The sequence below is a fragment of the Coregonus clupeaformis genome, chromosome 37 (genome assembly GCF_020615455.1).
Source record: "Coregonus clupeaformis isolate EN_2021a chromosome 37, ASM2061545v1, whole genome shotgun sequence".
NCBI classification, from domain to species: Eukaryota; Metazoa; Chordata; class Actinopteri; order Salmoniformes; family Salmonidae; genus Coregonus; species Coregonus clupeaformis.
The window spans coordinates 33191673-33213476 of NC_059228.1; the positions used below are offsets into that span (position 1 = coordinate 33191673).

Genomic DNA, 21804 nt, shown 5'->3' on the forward strand with positions numbered 1-21804 from the left:
ATCCCCGGGACCACCCATACGTAAAAATGTATGCGCAATTGACTGTAAGTCGCTTTGGATAAAAGTGTCTGCTAAATGGCATATTATTATGTTATTATTATTTTATTCCTATGATGTGCTAGCTGGTTTCATGTTATTTTATTCCTATGATGTGCTAGCTGGTTTCATGTTATTTTATTCCTATGATGTGCTAGCTGGTTTCATGTTATTTTATTCCTATGATGTGCTAGCTGGATTAATTCCTATGATGTGCTAGCTGGTTTCATGTTATTTTTTCCTATGTAGCTGGTTATATAATTCCTATGATGTGCTAGCTGGTTTCATGTTATTTTATTCCTATGATGTGCTAGCTGATTTCATGTTATTTTATTCCTATGATGTGGTAGCTGGTTTCATGTTATTTTGACATGCTAACCTGAATGGCACTCTGGTGTATTCCAAGGACTGCCCTGTCGGATTAAGGTTGCACACGCTGCTAAGCAACGTACCAGATGTGTGCTCAGATATCAGACATAACCCCACAACCCCATAACCTCACAACCCCAGCAACCTCACAACCCCAGTAACCCCAGCAAACTCACAAACACACAACCCCAGTAACCACACAACCCCAGCAACCCCACAACCCCTTCTCCTCCAAACCCCACCCATGTGCCTTGCCTAGCCCACAGCCAATGCAATCAGCAGTGATGTCCTTGAGCGCCAAACAGAGTGAGGGATGCCTCTGTGACACATCATCACCGGGCTCCCACCCCATTACTCACCTCTTTCCGCTCGGCTCTCATCAACCATACCCCTGCTAAATCACCCCCACTGCGACCCAGCCCTCAAAACGACAGTCAACAACACCCCACTCCCTCCCCAACACTTCCTCAATCTGATGTTGACAGGGACATGGTCAACATGTGAATAAATGAGGGCAGATTTACACCATGCAGCCACGTCTGAGTTACTACCCGAAGATCCCCGCCCCTGGACAGAGACCCTCCACGTATCTGAGTGTGAGGATGTGTTTGTGTGAGTGTGTGTGTGAGTGTGTGAGTGTGAGTGTGTGTGTGTGTGTGTGTTTATGTGTGTGGCGGGGTGTGATAAGGGACTGTAGCGAAGCCCATGTTTGACTGTGTGGGTGTCTGTCTCAGGAAGCCATCCTAACTCAATCTGTACCACAGAACGCTGTGTGGGTGTCTGCCTCAGGAAGCCATCCTAACTCAATCTGTACCACAGAATGTTGTGTGGGTGTCTGCCTCAGGAAGCCATCCTAACTCAATCTGTACCACAGAACGCTGTGTGGGTGTCTGCCTCAGGAAGCCATCCTAACTCAATCTGTAGCACAGAACGCTGTGTGGGTGTCTGCCTCAGGAAGCCATCCTAACTCAATCTGTACCACAGAACGCTGTGTGCATCCCTATATTTTCTTCTCCAAGTGGCTGACATTTGGGGCGCTTTTCATTACGGAGAGATGTGGAGCAATGCTCCCTCTCTCCCTCTCTTAGAGCACCACAGATGCCTGAGGGGGGATGGCGACAAGGTAAGGCAGCCATTTGCTCACCTAACTCTGAAAGGATTTCCTTCAGTGCTCATCATCACGACTCACTCTGGACACAGTGGCTTAGCCTTAGCAGTACTGACTGACAGCCTGCCTAACAGTAACACTGCTTGCTAAATTAGACTCTTGAATTCCACACTTTCATACAGAGACAGAATAGTACTAGAGACCTGGCAGTAACATTGGACTGTTCAGACCAGACCCCCATTACCATTTTGGGCACCTGGGTGAAGTGGGCAAAAGGGCAGGTGGTGTCATTCAGAATAGCCGGAGTGGGAGGGAGCTTAACGAAATGTGAGCAGATAACTGGGCTTAGTGGTTAAGCTCTTACTGTTCGAAGGGTTCAAAAAAACGTTAGGAATTACACTACTGGTTTTAAATCCACTGCTGTTTCCCTTTACTTGCAGTCTTGCAGGCATTCTACTGTCGAATTGAGTTATAGAGAAAAAAAACTCACATAGAAATGAACTGTCACGTTTAACATTTAGTTGACAGATGGCAGACAGTGTCAGCTCTGCCTCGACACAACAACCCAAAAACATATCTTCCTAACTTGACCAAATGAAAAAAGAAACATTTTACAAGCTGACACAGTTGGCTGTCTTTCCCTTTGGAGACGAGACTTTAGTGGAGAAAGCAGTGAACCTAACATTATTCACAATGATACAGTTGCTATAGTTAGGCTACAGTATGAGTAAATCATTGTGAGCAGACCTGACTTTGGTGACGTGTTGGTTAGCGTTTCGATTTTTTCCTAAATAAATCCAGTGGAATAACCCTGTTGAAACCCTGTTTAAACAACAGGGACTATGAGAACCATGTCAGTGAACTGTGAGGCCTAACAGCACATGACTGAACAGCTCACAGAGCACCACAGCCATATTTGGGAGAAAACACCCATCTGAGTAAAACAGTGTCAGAGGGAAGAGTCTGCTCTAGACCCTGCTAGGCTGCTTCCTCAATCTATCACCAAACACCACAGTCTAATCAAGACAAGCCCACTGACTGACTCAAAATTATAGTTACATTAATCTGGCTTTTGTTTAACCTGGCAAAAAATCACAAAGATGGTGTGTGTCTGTGTATGTCCATGCGTATGTGTCATCGGTGCAGCTTATCCTATCAGAGAGCAGCAGCTGCGGTTGAAAAGGACATGGGCGACTACAAAAGCACATGCGTTCCCTCATCAGAAAGGGCGCTAGTCCTTTGAACTTCACAGCTGTCCGATTAAAGAGGATCTTCCTTTGAGATTTCAATAAACAGCCTTGTCTCTGCCAGTCTCGCTATCGCACAGATCCACGGCAATCACATAACACGAGGTATGTTCCCAAAACCAAAGGTCCCTGCCGATACCCATGTAAAGATCACCTGCTTCACAAAGGTTACAATCAAGACTACAAATGTGGTCTATTCATCTCTCTTATTACGTTTGACAAAAAAGGTGAATATTAACGGTTTCAAACAAACAGACCCATTGGAGGAGCAATGTGGACAAAATGGCTCCTCTCCATCAAACAGCCGACCAATCAGCCTGTTACAAGTGCTTAGCAAACTTTTGGGAAAAATGGTGTTTGATCAAATAAAGTAATTTTACCAAAAACGAATTAACAACAGACTTTCAGCATGCTTATAGGGAAGAGCACTCAACATGCTCAGCACTGGCACAAATGACTGATGATTGGCTGAAATAAATGGATAGTAAGAAGATTGTGGGAGCTGTTTTGTTAGACTTCAGTGCAGCTTTTGATGTCATTGATCATAACCTATCGCTGAAAAAACGTAGGTGTTATGGATTTGCATCCTCTGCCTTATTATGGGTTCAGAGTTACCTATCTAATAGAACACAGAGGGTTTTCGTTAATGGATGCCTCTCTCATGCAGATTCAGTTAAGTGTGGTGTACCGCAGGGCAGCCAGCTAGGGCCATTATTGTTTTCTGTTTTTACAAATGACCTTCCACTTACCTTGAATAAAGCCTGTGAGTCTATGTACGCTGACGACTCAACAGTATACACGTCGGCTGCAACATCAAAATAAATAACTGACACCCTTAACATAGAGCTCCAGTCAGTTTTAGAATGGGTAACTAGTAATAGGCTGGTGCTAAATATCTCAAAAACTAAAGCATAATTTTTGGGACAAATCACTCACTCTACTCTAAACCTCAATTAAATCTATTATTGAATAATGTGGCTATTGAGCAACTTGAGGAGACTAAACTGCTGGGTGTAACCCTAGATGTTAAGCTTTCATGGTCAAAACATATAGAATCAATGGTTGCTAAAATGGGAAGAGGTCTGTCCATGATAGGGCATTGCTCTGCCTTCTTGACATCTCAGTCTACCAGACAGGTCCTACAGGCCCTAGTTTTGTCGCACCTGGACTATTGCCAAGCTGTGTGGACATGTGCGCGGCAAAGAAGGACATAGGTAAATCGCAGTTGGTCCAGAACAAAGCAGCACGTATCGCACTTAGATGTACACGGAGGGAAAGTGTCAGTAACATGCATGTCAGTCTCTCCTGGCTCAAAGTTGAGGAGAGATTGACTGCATCACTATTGATCTATTTGTGAGGTATTGATGTGTTGAAGGTACCGAACTGTCTGTTCAAGCAGTTGGCACACTCATCGGTACAACACATGACATGCAACCAAAGGTCTCTTCACAGTCCCCAGGTCCAGAACAGAGGCTGGGAAACGCACAGTATTAAATAGAGCCATGACCATATGGAACTCTGCCATCCCAGGTAACTCAAGCTAGCAATAAAACCAGTTTCAAAAAACAGATAAAAGAACACCTTACTACACGAAGAGGACTGTGAAGAGAGCCAGCCATTTTATATACACTACCGTTCAAAAGTTTGGGGTCACTTAGAAATGTCCTTGTTTTCCATGAAAACATACATGAAATGAGTTTGAATAGGAAATATAGCAAAATGCATAGGAAATGTAGTCATTGACAAGGTTAGAAATAATGATTTTTAATTGAAATAATAATTGTGTCCTTCAAACTTTGCTTTCGACCTGTGTAGCTCAGTTGGTAGAGCATGGCGCTTGCAATGCCAGGGTTGTGGGTTCAATTCCCACGGGGGCCAGTATGATTTTTTTTATAAAAAAAATGTATGCACTCACTAACTGTACGTCGTTCTGGATAAGAGCGTCTGCTAAATGACTAAAATGTAAATGTCAAAGAATCCTCAATTTGCAGCAATTACAGCCTTGCAGACCTTTGGCATTCTAGTTGTCAATTTGTTGAGGTAATCTGAAGAGATTTCACCCCATGCTTCCTGAAGCACCTCCCACAAGTTGGATTGGCTTGATGGGCACTTCTTACGTACCATACGGTCAAGCTGCTCCCACAACAGCTCAATAGGGTTGAGATCCGGTGACTGTGCTGGCCACTCCATTATAGACAGAATACCAGCTGACTGCTTCTTCCCTAAATAGTTATTGCATAGTTTGGAGCTGTGCTTTGGGTCATTGTCCTGTTGTAGGAGGAAATTGGCTCCAATCAAGTGCCGTCCACAGGGTATGGCAAGGCGTTGCAAAATGGAGTGATAGCCTTCCTTCTTCAAGATCCCTTTTACCCTGTACAAAACTCCCACTTTACCACCATCAAAGCACCCCCAAACCATCACATTGCCTTTACCATGCTTGACAGATGGCATCAAGCACTCCTCCAGCATCTTTTCATTTGGTCTGCGTCTCACAAATGTTCTTCTTTGTGATCCGAACACCTCCAACCCAAACACTTTTTTTTTTACAATCTTCCTCTGTCCAGTGTCTGTGTTCTTTTGTCCATATTAATATTTTCTTTTTATTGGCCATTCTGAGATATGGCTTTTTCTTTGCAACTCTGCCTAGAAGGTCAGCATCCCGGAGTCGCCTCTTCACTGTTGACGTTGAGACTGGTGTTTTGCGGGTACTATTTAATGAAGCTGCCAGTTGAGGACCTGTGAGGCGCCTGTTTCTGAAACTAGACACTCTAATGTATTTGTCCTCTTGCTCAGTTGTGCACCGAGTCCTCCCACTCCACTTTCTATTCTGGTTAGAGCCAGTTTGCGCTGTTCTGTGAAGGGAGTAGTACACAGCGTTGTACGAGATCTTCAGTTTCTTGGCAATTTCTCGCATGGAATAGCCTTCATTTCTCAGAACAAGAATAGACTGACGAGTTTCAGAAGAAAGTTATTTGTTTCTGGCCATTTTGAGCCTGTAATCGAACCCACAATTGCTGATGCTCCAGATACTCAACTAGTCTCAAGAAGGCCAGTTGTATTGCTTAAATGTATGTATTTCAGTCCTTGACTAATAATGTTCTATTCTATGTATTATGTCATGTTTCATGTGGATGGGGATCCTAATAAATACCAAAACCTCTCTATCATTTTTCAGAGCTATAGGGCACCATGGGGCTACTTGAAACTACTGCTTTACTTTCTCCAGCTCTGCAGTACATGTTTAGCCATGCAGGCTCACACTGGCTCAGACCCCCTCGTATGGGGCCCCTGTATCCAGGCTAGGGTTTTAATAGCCGGCAAACAAAAATAAAAAAAATAGAAAGCAGATTTTAAAAATTGTCGGTGAAATGTCCTAACGGAAACCCTGCTCCAGGCAGACATGCAGCACTAGAAGCTTGTTTTCTGGGGAAGCTAGCAGTAAATAATACATGGCTGTGAAGCTCGTTTGGCCGGCCAGTTTGCTTCCTCTCACGACTGACCAGTGACCTTGTGATTCCAGACACGGAAGGACTAACCCAGCCCTGCAGAGGGGAGGGAGGTGGACACGCTACACTGATGTCCCCCTCAGGATGGAGCGGGCCACCTCGAGCAGCAGAGCTGTTTATGGCACCATGGTGGCCTTCACACCAGGAGTCTCACAGAACACTGTGTGATTGGTTAGGCTTTATTGTGTCCCATTATTCTACCTAACTATGGCCACTATTGAAGATACACTACAGTAGTGTTGGAAATGTATTGATAAGGGTCAAGGGTTAGGAGCTAAACTAAAGAAGAGAAAACCAGTGGAATGAACCACAATAAGGAAGGTGTGTGTTGCAATTGTTTTGGTGATTGTTCTGGGGCAAAGCAGGACCCCTGGTACTGTTAATCACTGCATCATGTTCCTGCTGTCGACGGACTGTGTGATGCTGTGTCCTCTGTTCCACTGTTCCTGTGGCAGAGATAAGAGGAGAGGTAGAGGAGGGGGAACAGTGGAGGGATTGTGAAAGAGAGGTCCTGGAGGACTGGCCAGGCATGATGATGAGTGGAGAGAGACACCAGCTGAACCATCTCCAGGCCCTTCTCTCCTCTCCTCTCCTGTCCTGATCCCATCCCACCTCATGTCATCCATCAGGAGGTGTCCACCCACTGACTAGGTGTCCCCTGTGACAGAGCAAAGGGAGGGATGGGGTGGAGAAGAAGAGTGGAGAGGAGAGAAACATCCCTTCACATCTCAGTAGCCCTGCAGGACACCAGAGGACCAGTAGGGGGTGTGTGCTCTGCGCTGCTGATGCTCTTCTGTCATTCACAGCCATGCTACTCCACTAATGGAAGCACCCGGCAGTGGCACACACACAACGCACACACACGACTGATGTGCGCCTTTGATGAAAGCTAGGGGTTTGCCAGTGACATAGAGAGAAAATAGCCCTCTGGACCTGCCGGGCAAATACCTGAGGTATGGTGCGCTGAAAGATTCATTGGCGTTTTGTAAAGCACTATATGTCATGATAAGTGCTGCTTGAGAATATTTCAGGAGCAGGAGTGGGAGTCAGTCGGCAATAGAGTACAGCGCTGGGTTTTATGTCCCAGTGTGAATTAGTGGGTGTTTGTCGGGAGGTGTAGGATGTACTTACACAAGGCTCACTGCTAGACGAGAGGACAGGATGGCTTACATAATTAGAGTCATTTGCTAATCCTTCAGGAATGCAACACGACTGGCCTCACATTCATGGAAATGGATTGTGAAACGTTAAAAGTTAATGCAGATGTAGTAACTTGCCCCTTGACCTACTCTAGGGATAAATAGGTTAAACATGTGCGTGAGTGAATGTTTCAATGTATTTCAATATGTATTGCTGGTATGTCTCGTTCCTTCATCTCTGCTGCCTTGCAAAGAACACAGTGCTAGAACATTCTAGAAAAACTTCCCCTGCAGGTCTTAAACAATTCCAGCTCCATTCAGCTTTGTTTTGGACCAAACTTGAGGCTAACTGGCATGAAACAAATGGCCCAGTGTGCCTCTCCCATTCTAATGACCCTTCATATTGAGAGAGAGAGACAGACACCCCTCTGAAAGCATTCAGTCCTCACTATGGTCCATCACTACCAACACACCATCCTGGTGACACCACCCAAACACTGCCCCAACATAAAAGGACAACTCCAGCAGCCTCCACACGGCCCGACTCCTAAGTAGGCAGGATTGTGTAAGGCCCCGTGTAGCTCAGTTGGTAGAGCATGGCACTTGCAATGCCAGGGTTGTGGGTTCAATTCCCACGGGGGCCAGTATGAAAAAATGTATGCACTCACTAACTGTAAGTCGCTCTGGACAAGAGCATCTGCTAAATGACTAAAATGTAAATGTAATTGTCAGTGATACCGCGGCTTGGCCGAAGCCTCTATAACATGGCCTTTTGAATCCCCGGTGAGGTGGCATTCCCTGCCATACTCTCGTCAAATAGGGCTGGGCTTTAACATGAGCCATCTGAAGAACACTCCTCAGCCCAGGCTGCTGAGGAGATCCAGCTCAGTCTCGTGACTTCATTCACTTCATTGGATCTACAAAGTTACTGACAAAGGAAAAATGAAATGGCTTAGCACGAACGGATCTTCCCAGACATAATACCTTCCTCATTTCTAGACTTGCAGCCAGCCACAGACCTTCTCCCTTTATCTAAACAGAGTGTTAAGAAAAGCAGAAGCTATCTCTTGAGAAAGCATCTGGAAAGTGGGCCGGGTGGGCCTCAGTGCAAATCATTTTTCATCCCTTTCCTCAAATCAAAGTCAAATCAAATTGTATTTGCCACATGTGCCGAATACAACAGGTGTGGACCTTACAGTGAAATGCTTACTTATAAACCCTTAACCAACAATGCAGTTTTAAGAAAAATAAGTGTTAAGTAAAAAATAGATAAGTAAAAAATAACAAATAACAAATAATGAAAGAGCAACAGGAAAATAACATAACAGTAGGGAGGCCATATACAGATCACCTCAAGACAAATACCTGCAGAGAAATCAATGAGTCATCAGGGCCAGAGTGCATCCCCATCTCAACTCCCTCCACTGTTTACCTTTCTCATCCAGGCGTCTGCCCCAGGTGATCGTATACTGACACTTTTACTAGACACATGATAAATAAACTGGGATAACGCTGACAGCTTCTGCTAATAGGTGTCTGTGTGTGTGTGTGTGTGTGTGTGTGTGTGTGTGTGTGTGTGTGTGTGTGTCCGTGTGTGTCCGTGTGTGTGTGTGTGCGTGAGTTCACCTGTCTGTGTCACACAATCCCAATAGAAATCTGACTGGCTCAATGCTTATCTGTTTACTCAGTAAAATCAGACCACTCTCCAGTGGGAGTCTGAAACTCCAGATGCCGCTGCCTCCAGACTGTTGTTGAGCCTGATGATGCACTGACATCAGAATAGACTGTTTCTAATTTATTCAAAGAATAACATGCAAATTAAGCTGCAGTCGATCCAATGAGTTGGCTCTTGCTCGCTTGTGTAAACGGAGACGGCTTAAAATAATGTCAGGCTAGGCAGCAGAGCATCATGGGAAGCACTGAAAAGCAGAAAGAGTGCTGAGGAAGTACATGAAAGGACTAATGTAGTGGGAGAGAGAGAGAAACATTCTATGGAGTGGGCAGAATTCAAGACTCTGACAAGGAATAGAACTGACTCCCCAACATTCTAAGGTGATTGCTAAAAATGTACCCATGACAACCAGAGGCCAGAGTAGACCTTGTCTAAAGCAGTTAACTCACTTTTCCTTCTGTGGTTGGAGACAGGGGCTTTAGAGAACCGAGACAGTCCTTTATCACAGGAGCACACTTCTGCCGTGAAGTTAGAAAGGTTCAACTAAGGCTACGTAATTTGTAGTGGGGCAGAAGCTGCAAGATGCAGGTCCTCAGGTGCATTGTTGGGTTTGAGCGAGTGAGCATGTTAGTCAACAGTCAAGTGCAGCGATTTGGAGATGTCACTGAACTCTGTCAGGTTCCATATCAGTCAAACTTAAGACATAGAGCTATAAATAAATAAATATATGTTTTATAGTCACATATACCCTGATAGGTGCATGAAATGTGTTGTTTTACATGGCCAGTCATAGTAGTACAGCGCCCCTGGAGCAAATTCAAGTAACTTGCTCAAGGGTACATCGACAGATTTTTCACCTTGTCGGCTCGGTATTCGATCAAGCGACCTTTCAGTTACTGACCCAACTCTATACTACATCCTCCCAAGATGATCAGCAAAAGGAGAGAGTCATATTTCATTCGATTTCTCTATGTTAGTCAAGGTTGGGAATCCACAATTATACCAATGTCTTAGTACTTTCATGATACTATCAGGGGGATGTGGCGTTCTAATAAGCATGTTGGAGGGAAGTCAACGTGTAGATAAACCTTTTCTATCGAGTCTTCACTGAGGATTGGAAGAGTATTGCATCCTATATGACCTTTTTTCATCAGAGTGAATCTGGTACGTTTTGAGTAGGAGGAAATACTATTAGATGGGTTGATCTTCTTAGTTGAAATCATGTGCAGACAGGGCACAAGCTAACACTAGTTTAGACTAAATCTTACAAATCCCAGCCAAATGTGTCACCTAGCCAATAGTTACAGTGGCTTGCGAAAGTATTCACCCCCCTTGGCATTTTTGCTATTTTGTTGCCTTCCAACCTAACACAGCTCCCAAGCTCCAGTCACGCAACCAACCCCTAAGCCTGCCAAGCTAAAAGTTCACTATTAAACTACAGTGGGGAGAACAAGTATTTGATACACTGCCGATTTTGCAGGTTTTCCTACTTACAAAGCATGTAGAGGTCTGTAATTTTTATCATAGGTACACTTCAACTGTGAGAGACGGAATCTAAAACAAAAATCCAGAAAATCACATTGTATGATTTTTAAGTAATTAATTTGCATTTTATTGCATTACATAAGTATTTGATACATCAGAAAAGCAGAACTTAATATTTGGTACAGAAACCTTTGTTTGCAATTACAGAGATCATACGTTTCCTGTAGGTCTTGACCAGGTTTGCACACACTGCAGCAGGGATTTTGGCCCACTCCTCCATACAAACCTTCTCCAGATCCTTCAGATTTTGGGGCTGTCGCTGGGCAATACGGACTTTCAGCTCCCTCCAAAGATTTTCTATTGGGTTCAGGTCTGGAGACTGGCTAGGCCACTCCAGGACCTTGAGATGCTTCTTACGGAGCCACTCCTTAGATGCCCTGGCTGTGTGTTTCGGGTCGTTGTCATGCTGGAAGACCCAGCCACGACCCATCTTCAATGCTCTTACTGAGGGAAGGAAGTTGTTGGCCAAGATCTCGCGATACATGGCCCCATCCATCCTCCCCTCAATACGGTGCAGCCGTCCTGTCCCCTTTGCAGAAAAGCATCCCCAAAGAATGATGTTTTCACCTCCATGCTTCACGGTTGGGATGGTGTTCTTGGGGTTGGACTCATCCTTCTTCTTCCTCCAAACACGGCGAGTGGAGTTTAGACCAAAAAGCTCTATTTTTGTCTCATCAGACCACATGACCTTCTCCCATTCCTCCTCTGGATCATCCAGATGGTCATTGGCAAACTTCAGACGGGCCTGGACATGCGCTGGCTTGAGCAGGGGGACCTTGCGTGCGCTGCAGGATTTTAATCCATGACGGCGTAGTGTGTTACTAATGGTTTTCTTTGAGACTGTGGTCCCAGCTCTCTTCAGGTCATTGACCAGGTGCTGCCGTGTAGTTCTGGGCTGATCCCTCACCTTCCTCATGATCATTGATGCCCCACAAGGTGAGATCTTGCATGGAGCCCCAGACCGAGGGTGATTGACCGTCATCTTGAACTTCTTCAATTTTCTAATAATTGCGCCAACAGTTGTTGCCTTCTCACCAAGCTGCTTGCCTATTGTTCTGTAGCCCATCCCAGCCTTGTGCAGGTCTACAATTTTATCCCTGATGTCCTTACACAGCTCTCTGGTCTTGGCCATTGTGGAGAGGTTGGAGTCTGTTTGATTGAGGCTGATGACTCAATGGCTGGTGATTCTACCTACTGTTCACCTGCGATGCTGGGTGCCATAATGGGGAACCAGCCATTGTTGTGGCCAAACGGCCTGAATGGAGATAATGGAAATGTAGAGGTTGTGAGAAGCCTCCTGGCGGGAGGCCAGGTAATCAGAGAGTTTACAGAGGTACTAGTGAGCCAGGCCACTAATCAGATCCCTCCCCTCTCCTGTAGTTCCCTAGCCAGCCCACCGTGTGGTGGAACACTGTCCTGCTTTGTTGTCATGGGAGGGCACTGAGTGGAATGTTTTTCACAGGTGTGCAGGTAGTGGCTTGCAGTGCAACTCTATTACTTAGTCCCCTGAACAGTTTAAATTCACCCTCGTTTCCACCATGCAGCAGCAGCCCTCAGCAACATGTTTACTACCTACCTGCTGCCATCAGTACTCAGGCCCTGCACCAGCAGCCCTCAGCAACATGTTTACTACCTACCTGCTGCCATCAGTACTCAGGCCCTGCACCAGCAGCCCTCAGCAACATGTTTACTACCTACCTGCTGCCATCAGTACTCAGGCCCTGCACCAGCAGCCCTCAGCAACATGTTTACTACCTACCTGCTGCCATCAGTACTCAGGCCCTGCACCAGCAGCCCTCAGCAACATGTTTACTACCTACCTGCTGCCATCAGTACTCAGGCCCTGCACCAGCAGCCCTCAGCAACATGTTTACTACCTACCTGCTGCCATCAGTACTCAGGCCCTGCACCAGCAGCCCTCAGCAACATGTTTACTACCTACCTGCTGCCATCAGTACTCAGGCCCTGCACCAGCAGCCCTCAGCAACATGTTTACTACCTACCTGCTGCCATCAGTACTCAGGCCCTGCACCAGCAGCCCTCAGCAACATGTTTACTACCTACCTGCTGCCATCAGTACTCAGGCCCTGCACCAGCAGCATTCCACAAGGTGGGACAACACTACACGGGTGTACTATTTGTTGTGAGTGTGTGTGCCAGGGACCCATGAAAGGTTACCACTATGGTAAGTTAACACAGCTCATAACACACAGGCTAAGCTAACAGTCAGATCATGATGCAAGATGGTGATCTGGCCTGAACTCATGACATACACAAAAAAAAAATTATGCACGCATGACTGTAAGTCGCTTTGGATAAAAGCGTCTGCTAAATGGCATATTATATTATATTATTACATAACAAGGGTCAGATCACTTGTCTAGGGCAGTGAATACCGGTTCCTGTTTAACCTTTCATAACTGGATAGTAAATCACAGAGCAGTGAAGGACAGAGGACAGACACTCTTGACAGCGCAGATGGAGATCCTGTAGAAAGACAACCAGGCAGTAACGCTATCTTTAAATGGGACACTGCATCTTGTGTTCAGGTTGCAGTAAGGGAAGTAGTTGGAGGGAGTTGTAATCCCCCAGAGCTTGATGATGATTATACGGCATCATGATGAAATCATGCAGAATCCAACCTGACATGCTGACAACACTTCATGCAAATACAGAACTATGCCACTGCCATGGTGGCTAATTATAAACTCCACCTTCATCTGAGTAGCAGAACTACAAGGAACTGTGCTGCTAATAATAGTAATACCCTTATAAAAAAATACAGGATTTCCCTTCACCGACTGTAGTGTCACGCTGACAGTCAGCTGGCCGTGTTATTAGCGATCGGCTATAGCCATGAGCAATGCTATCAACTGCCAACAGAATAATAGTACATGAGAGATGTGTGAAACAATTAGCAACCACCCCATAACAAGGTTGTAGGGTTCTGATTGGCCATGTGAGATCCATAACTAATATCCATCCGGTAAAATAAATAACCAAGTATAGCTGCAGGGAAGGCCCTGTTGCCTGTGCCTGGCCACACTTTTGACATAATAACAGATAAGGCATTTATTTTCACCTCGTGATGTCTAAACTTGTTACACTAAAGAACAGGGAGTCAACATCCATACCTGCTCTGAACATGCACAATACACACCTCTTGTTAATGAGCAGGTTATGAGCTAGCTGAGCTGCCATCCATAACCCAGTCAGTGTTAGGGGGTAAGCCCTTGCCAGTGTGAGCTTGCCCTCCCCAGTGAGTCCCCAGGTGCTAGGTTACCATGGTAGGGCTGGCACACGGCAAGTCTGTACTGCACTATCAGGACCTTAGAATTTTCCTTGAACCTTTCCCTGGTTTACAATCACGCCCAGGAGAGAGAGAGAGAGAGAGGTTGGACCGACAGGTTGGTCCGTCCACAGTAAGGGTTTACTATGAAGGAGCCATTCATTTACCACCCAGATCTTCAGATGACTGGGCTTAAGGGCTAAATAAATCACAACCTCACAACAGCAACACATGTAAGCACTAGGCTATATTGGATATTATATCCAATTCATCTATTTATATCAACATCTAAATGGTTCCCTTCACTCTGAATGAGGCTGAAGTGCAGAAATACCGATCAGTCTTGCTGTTTAAAACATCAGGATTTAATTGTCTCAATCCATATTCCACACACACCCACTCACGCACGTGCGCATACACACACAACCGCTCCACACTTTGACAGAAGCGGAGTCAGTACTCTGTATGGAGGTCTAGCTCACGCTGCACTCTTAGATAAAAAGGTGCTATCTAGAACCTCAAAGGGTTCTTCGGCTGTCCCCATAGGAGAACCCTTTTTGGTTCCAGGTAGAACCCTTTCGGTTCCAGGTAGGAAGAACCCTTTTGGGTTCCATGTAGAACCCTTTCCACAGAGGATTACTGTTATACTATTCCAGGTATTCCTTAAAGAGGTGGGGTTTCAAGTGTCTCCGGAAGGTGGTCAGTGTTGCCGCTGTCCTGGCGTCGTGGGGGAGCTTGTTCCACCATTGGGGTGCCAGAGCAGCGAATAGCTTTGACTGGGCTGAGCGGGAACTGTGCTTCCGTAGAGGTAGGGGGGCTAGCAGGCCAGAGGTGGATGAACGTAGTGCCCTCGTTTGGGTGTAGGGTCTGATCAGAGCCTGAAGGTAAGGAGGTGCCATTCCCCTCACAGCTCCATAGACAACTGATGCAGAGTTGGACCGTTGTCCACTACGTCCTGACCAGACATTAATTTACAACTGAACCGACTGCAACTCTCATTAATAGCTGTTTTACAAACTTCTACTGAACTGGCCAGAAGAGGTGAATTACTTGCATATTCAAATAGGGAAAAAAAGATTTCCCTTAAATCATCTAAATGATTTTGAACGTTCATCTTATGAGTGTTTTTTAAGGAAATAAAACGTCTGCAAGGAATATGTATTTAATCTTAAATCAATATATCTCACCATAAACTACAAAAACAAACTTACAAACCTGTTGACCCTACATTCAGCACACACAATCCATATACAATAGACTACCTGCACACCCATTGTTTGGCTGTGGCTGAGGTACAGTATAATGACCTGGAGGATGCTGACTACGGACAAATGCCTGACTGCACATTGAAATAGTAAAGCAGGTGGTGGTGAATATCATCAGGGGACGGCAACACCTGGCAACCCAGTTTCAACTTCCCTTTACCTAAGTCAGCCTCATCAGACAGTCTGCTACTCTGCTCCTGTCCTGGCCTGTCCTGGCCTTTCCTATCCTGGCCTCCACCTGCATATCATGACCTGTCTCAGCAGTCATGTGCTTTAGTGGCCAGGAAAAGCACACACATGGGGCAGACTACAGAGTGAAGCAGCGTCCTCTGTTCCCAAGTAGGGCCCTATAAAATCTGTTTATTTGCCTGATTCAATTAATTTTTTTCACACATTTTGTTTTCTCCATTTGTTTTTCCAGGTTTCCACTCTCAAAACACACTTTTTTAATAGAAAAACAAAAAAATTTATGTTCTCAAATCAAATCAAATTTCATTTGCCACATGCGCCGAATACAACAGGTGTAGACATTACCGTGAAACGCTTACTTACAGCCCTTAACCAACAATGCAGTTTTTTCTTAATAAAAAAGTAAAATAAAACAACAACAACAAAAAAGTGTTGAGAAAAAAAGAGCAGAAGTAAAACAAAATAACAGTGGGGAGGCTATATACAGGGGGGTACCGGTGCAGAGTCAATGTGCGGGGGCACCGGCTAGTTGAGGTAGTTGAGGTAATATGTACCGTAATTTTCGGACTATAAGCCGCGCCTTTTTTCCAATTTTTCAACCCTGCGGCTTATATAACGGTGCGGCTAATCTATGGATTTTTACAGCTAACGGCCACTAGAAGACCTCCTAAATCTATGGATTTTACAGGTTACAGTCCACCAACTTTAACTCTATGGGCTCTATGACCGGTCCGCGCCCCCCACCTTTAAGCGGCGGGCTCCAGCAGGAAAAGCTGGAGGCCGGAAAAGAGTGAGACAGGTAGCGCGCAAAAGTAAAAGTGGAACCGAGAGTGGTACGAGAGACAGAACGAGAGACAGAACGAGAGCAAGACAGACAGACATTACGAGAGCGAGACAGTTTGTCTCTTTCCCGACAATCCCCTCTGTGCACGAACCCTTACATATGGTAATTAAACATTAAAACACCTGCGGCTTATAGTCCAGTGCGGCTTATATATGTACACATCATTCAATATCATTAAATTTAGCTGCTGCGGCTTATACTCCGGTGTGCCTTATAGTGCGGAAAATACGGTACATGTGGGTAGAGTTAAAGTGACTATGCATAAATAATTAACAGAGTAGCAGCAGCGTAAAAAGATGGGGTGGGGGTGGGGGAGCAGTGCAAGTAGTCCGGGTAGCCATGACTAGCTGTTCAGGAGTCTTATGGCTTTGGGGTAGAAGCTGTTGAGAAGCCTTTTGGACCTAGACTTGGCGCTCCGGTACCGCTTGCCATACGGTAGCAGAGAGAACAGTCTATGACTAGGGTGGCTGGAGTCTTTGACAATTTTGAGGGCCTTCCTCTGACTAAGTCCACAACAATGCTTAAACCACATCAGCAGACCCTTTTAAAATCTAGATTTTTGGGTATAATTATGCCTACCCTTTAATTCAACTGCGCACCAGCCAAAGACCGTTGTTTGGTTAGCGATGTTTCTGTAGCACTCATGTGAGATTGCAAAAAAAATGGCCACTGGATTGATACAAATAATCATATCATCATTCTGCCCGGAAGGCATAGGCGACTTTGTAGTTAACATTTAATTGAAAAGGTTTTGGGGAAAGCCTTTCCATCAAACAGAAGACGGTTGTCATTACATTAGCATCATCACTAACAGCTACACAAAGTGGTAGACAAACGCGCACACACAGACAGGGGCATTCCTGTGACGTTGCCTCTTCAGAAAGTTCAGCAATCATCATTTATTCCAAAAACAATGTTTCCATCATCATTTTTTGCAATAAATAAAGTTAGACAACAGAAAAATCCACCCGTCAAACTGATAATGTTGTCGATCTTTAGAAAATGTCTCCTATATCTGCCATTTCCATTACACATGTCGCAAAGATTTTGTTGCCGACATTGCTTTTGTCAAATAAACCTGGGTCAATGGCAACCTGCCTACTTAGTCCCATAGGCATTATGTTAATGCCCCTGATGTATTTCCCTAAGCAAGGTACAGAATATGAAACAGGCTCACACTAATGTCGTCAATAGAGTCATTGTGATGAATACAAAACACTTGCAAAGGTTAATTAAGGACATATCTTCACTTAAGTCTTAGAGGCACAACATTATGGCTTGTTGTGTTGTATTACATATTTTTTTTAACTGCACATTATTTCATAATATATTTCGAAACCATGGCTAATTTCAAAAGCAAAATGAAAGACAATAATACATTTGCATGTTGACACAGCAAAAGATGAGTCATAGGACAAGAGATCATCGAAAACACAATATAAGGAAAACCAAATGATCCTCATTGACTTGGGACCACACAGCCTGAATATGTGAAGACAACCAAATGCCTGCTATAGTCAGTGTGTGTCCATGCAAAGGATAGCCTTTGATGCCAGTTTTGCAATCAGCCGATGATGGATTAGCCTGCATCAATTATTGATATCTAATCACCTGTTTTATAGTTCCCCTCCCTCCCATACAGTCAGAAAGTGTGTCCCAAATAACACCCTATTCCCTTTATAATGCACTACTTCTGACCACCAGGGCCCGATAGGGCAAAAGTAGTGCACTATAGAGGGAATAGGGTGCAATTTGGGATGCATTTTCTTGGGCCCCAAAAACGTTTTTAGTAATAAAATGATATCTATTTTACTTTATGGTAAAAAAAGACTGTAAAATCACCAGGAATTCAGCTAAAACTTTGTTATATTTAGAAAACCTGTTCCCAAGTATTCCTACGAATCAAAAAAGAGACATATGTGATGGTGTCTCAATGTAATCAAGGTATGAAATTATTGTTATTTTCCAATACAACCTCTTTTTGGGCTTAATTGTTGTCAATTTGCAGTGTACAAATTATTATAATTATGTTCCGCCCCCCCGACCATCCACTCTGACAAAAGTCTGCCTGCAGCTGAATCTAGTTGGCTACACATGGACTAGGCTCAGAATGGAGGGGAGGGGTAAAGTCATCCGTGAGAGTGCATCCTCAAGCCTCCCTGAGGACAAGCCTCAGAGCCTCAGCCAGATGATGGATCTCTGGGGCTTTGGGAAGGAAGCAGCCATTCCCATCCTCAGTGACAAACCACAAAGCCAGGCAGTGACACAAGCAAAACCTCCCAGCAACACTTCTGGGAGATTAGACTCTTTCATCCTCATTTGAGTTGATCATTTTGAGGGATGATCATTCAGAATGACAAATAATATATATATGCTCTTCCTACCTAGATAATGATCATTTGAAGGATGGGTGGTAGGCTAGGATCTTTCAGAATGATCCTCATAGATCATGTGTGAGAATTTTAAATATTGGTGAAATGCTACTCCTAGAGCAACATTATCAGTGATGAGAATCATCTCTGTAACTGTTTCATTTATTGATTTTCCAGATTGTAGTAGGGCTTAAAGATACAGTAACATCACAGTGAACATCCAAACACAGAAACCACTGTCCTGTGGTTCATGGCCAGTCTAAATCAGCATCAAACCCCCCTAAGCAAAAGCTAGTCTTATCCATCATCTTCAGTCAGTACACAGCATAGCCAAAGCTAATTTCATTCATTCCATCAGAGAGACAGGCAGGGGTACTGTAGGAACTCCTCATTTCATAGACATAATGCATTTGCTCTTGCTAAAGAATAGGCCTCCACTCTAGGCCTGACAGGTGACTCAGCCCATATCATGGAAGCTGAACACATAGCACTGCAGTATTCCATCACGGCAGGACAGCTCAGTGTCTGTGCAATAATACACAGACTTTCATTGCAGAGAGAGCGAGACTGTTGAGCAAAGTGAGCACCCTGCCTGGTGCAGTGGGCTATATTGTTTCCCTGTCTGACTAAATCTGGGAAAACAAGACTTCTGTTTGCAAGCTGATATGACCATGTAACAAGACGACAACTCACTCAGCAACCAGAATCAAATGAACCATTGACTGACAGGTGGTGAAACCACATACTGTAGCCTAAACGATGAGGCAAACTACAGAAATGCATTTGCTATGTCACTCATGCATCTCATGAATATAAAGGATAGAACATAACTAAGCCATATAACGTTTGTAGCATAGGCCTTTAAATATTTACATCAAAAAGGATGATTACATTTGATTGAGTACTTAGAAAGAAAATACACTGCTCAAAAAAATAAAGGGAACACTTAAACAACACATCCTAGATCTGAATGAATGAAATAATCGTATTAAATACTTTTTTCTTTACATAGTTGAATGTGCTGACAACAAAATCACACAAAAATTATCAATGGAAATCAAATTTATCAACCCATGGAGGTCTGGATTTGGAGTCACCCTCAAAATTAAAGTGGAAAACCACACTACAGGCTGATCCAACTTTTATGTAATGTCCTTAAAACAAGTCAAAATGAGGCTCAGTAGTGTGTGTGGCCTCCAAGTGCCTGTATGACCTCCCTACAACGCCTGGGCATGCTCCTGATGAGGTGGCGGATGGTGTCCTGAGGGATCTCCTCCCAGACCTGGACTAAAGCATCCGCCAACTCCTGGACAGTCTGTGGTGCAACGTGGGCGTTGGTGGATGGAGCGAGACATGATGTCCCAGATGTGCTCAATTGGATTCAGGTCTGGGGAACGGGCGGGCCAGTCCATAGCATCAATGCCTTCCTCTTGCAGGAACTGCTGACACACTCCAGCCACATGAGGTCTAGCATTGTCTTGCATTAGGAGGAACCCAGGGCCAACCGCACCAGCATATGGTCTCACAAGGGGTCTGAGGATCTCATCTCGGTATCTAATGGCAGTCAGGCTACCTCTGGCGAGCACATGGAGGGCTATGCGGCCCCCCAAAGAAATGCCACCCCACACCATGACTGACCCACCGCCAAACCGGTCATGCTGGAAGATGTTGCAGGCAGCAGAACGTTCTCCACGGCGTCTCCAGACTCTCTCACGTCTGTCACATGTGCTCAGTGTGAACCTGCTTTCATCTGTGAAGAGCACAGGGCGCCAGTGGCGAATTTGCCAATCTTGGTGTTCTCTGGCAAATGCCAAACGTCCTGCACAGTGTTGGGCTGTAAGCACAACCCCCACCTGTGGACGTCGGGCCCTCATACCACCCTCATGGAGTCTGTTTCTGACCGTTTGAGCAGACACATGCACATTTGTGGCCTGCTGGAGGTCATTTTGCAGGGCTCTGGCAGTGCTCCTCCTGCTCCTCCTTGCACAAAGGCGGAGGTAGCGGTCCTGCTGCTGGGTTGTTGCCCTCCCTACGGCCTCCTCCACGTCTCCTGATGTACTGGCCTGTCTCCTGGTAGCGCCTCCATGCTCTGGACACTACGCTGACAAACACAGCAAACCTTCTTGCCACAGCTCGCATTGATGTGCCATCCTGGATGAGCTGCACTACCTGAGCCACTTGTGTGGGTTGTAGACTCCGTCTCATGCTACCACTAGAGTGAAAGCACCGCCAGCATTCAAAAGTGATCAAAACATCAGCCAGGAAGCATAGGAACTGAGAAGTGGTCTGTGGTCACCACCTGCAGAACCACTTCTTTATTGGGGGTGTCTTGCTAATTGCCTAAAATGTCCACCTGTTGTCTATTCTATTTGCACAACAGCATGTGAAATGTATTGTCAATCAGTGTTGCTTCCTAAGTGGACAGTTTGATTTCACAGAAGTGTGATTGACTTGGAGTTACATTGTGTTGTTAAAGTGTTCCCTTTATTTTTTTGAGCAGTGTACTTCTGAAAAGAAGGCCAAATAAAAATGGATTCACATGGAAGGGGAAACCCTAAAAGGGCATAAGAGCATCCACTTCTCCATCTACTTTATGTGGTTAGGGCAGGGTGTGTTGTGGTTGTAAGTAGGACTGATCTTTAGATCCTCTTGACTAAACTGGAGTAGACCCGGTGAATTATTCGTCCTGATCTAGAAGCAGCCGGCCAGCAGTAGCAGCAGCAGCAGCTCCAGTCACATGCAACCCAGAGGACTGAGTGTAGCTGTCGCTCATGCACGTCACTGGAGCAGAGTCCTCCAGACTACTATGCAGCAGAAAGCACATGACTGCAGCAACTCTGTGCTCTATAACTCTGGGGTGTATTCATTACGGAAACCGTTTAAGAACCAACCAGAAGCAAACAGAGCAAAACTAGTTTTTATTGGACAAATTCAGTTAAGTCCCTCCCCGTTTCGTTTGCTTCCGTTTAAGAAAGGTTTTGCAACAGAATAGGCGGAATGAATTCAACCCTGGTCACGATAGTAGGGTCCTATTACAATGACCATAGATAGCACAGTCAACCCAATAATTCGGCAAAATGAACATGCAACACAGCATCGAACCCTACATTTGATGGGGCTATTATTACAAACATCACTACGTGATCAGAGCCTGATACAACTTTGTCACATTACGCTCTGGGCCAAATGTAACTTTCCGTTTAGGGGAACTTCGTATCTAAGC

General features: G+C 45.0%; 1 protein-coding gene and 1 non-coding gene across 2 annotated transcripts in view; one reads left to right on the top strand and one right to left on the bottom strand.

The window, feature by feature from the left end:
• LOC123482778 (peroxisome proliferator-activated receptor gamma coactivator 1-beta-like) overlaps positions 1 to 21804 on the bottom strand; it is an 82142-nt gene that overhangs the window by 58797 nt on the left and 1541 nt on the right. The window lies entirely within an intron of this gene.
• trnaa-ugc lies at positions 7975 to 8049 on the top strand. Its single transcript has one exon. It is a non-coding gene; the product is annotated as a tRNA-Ala (tRNA).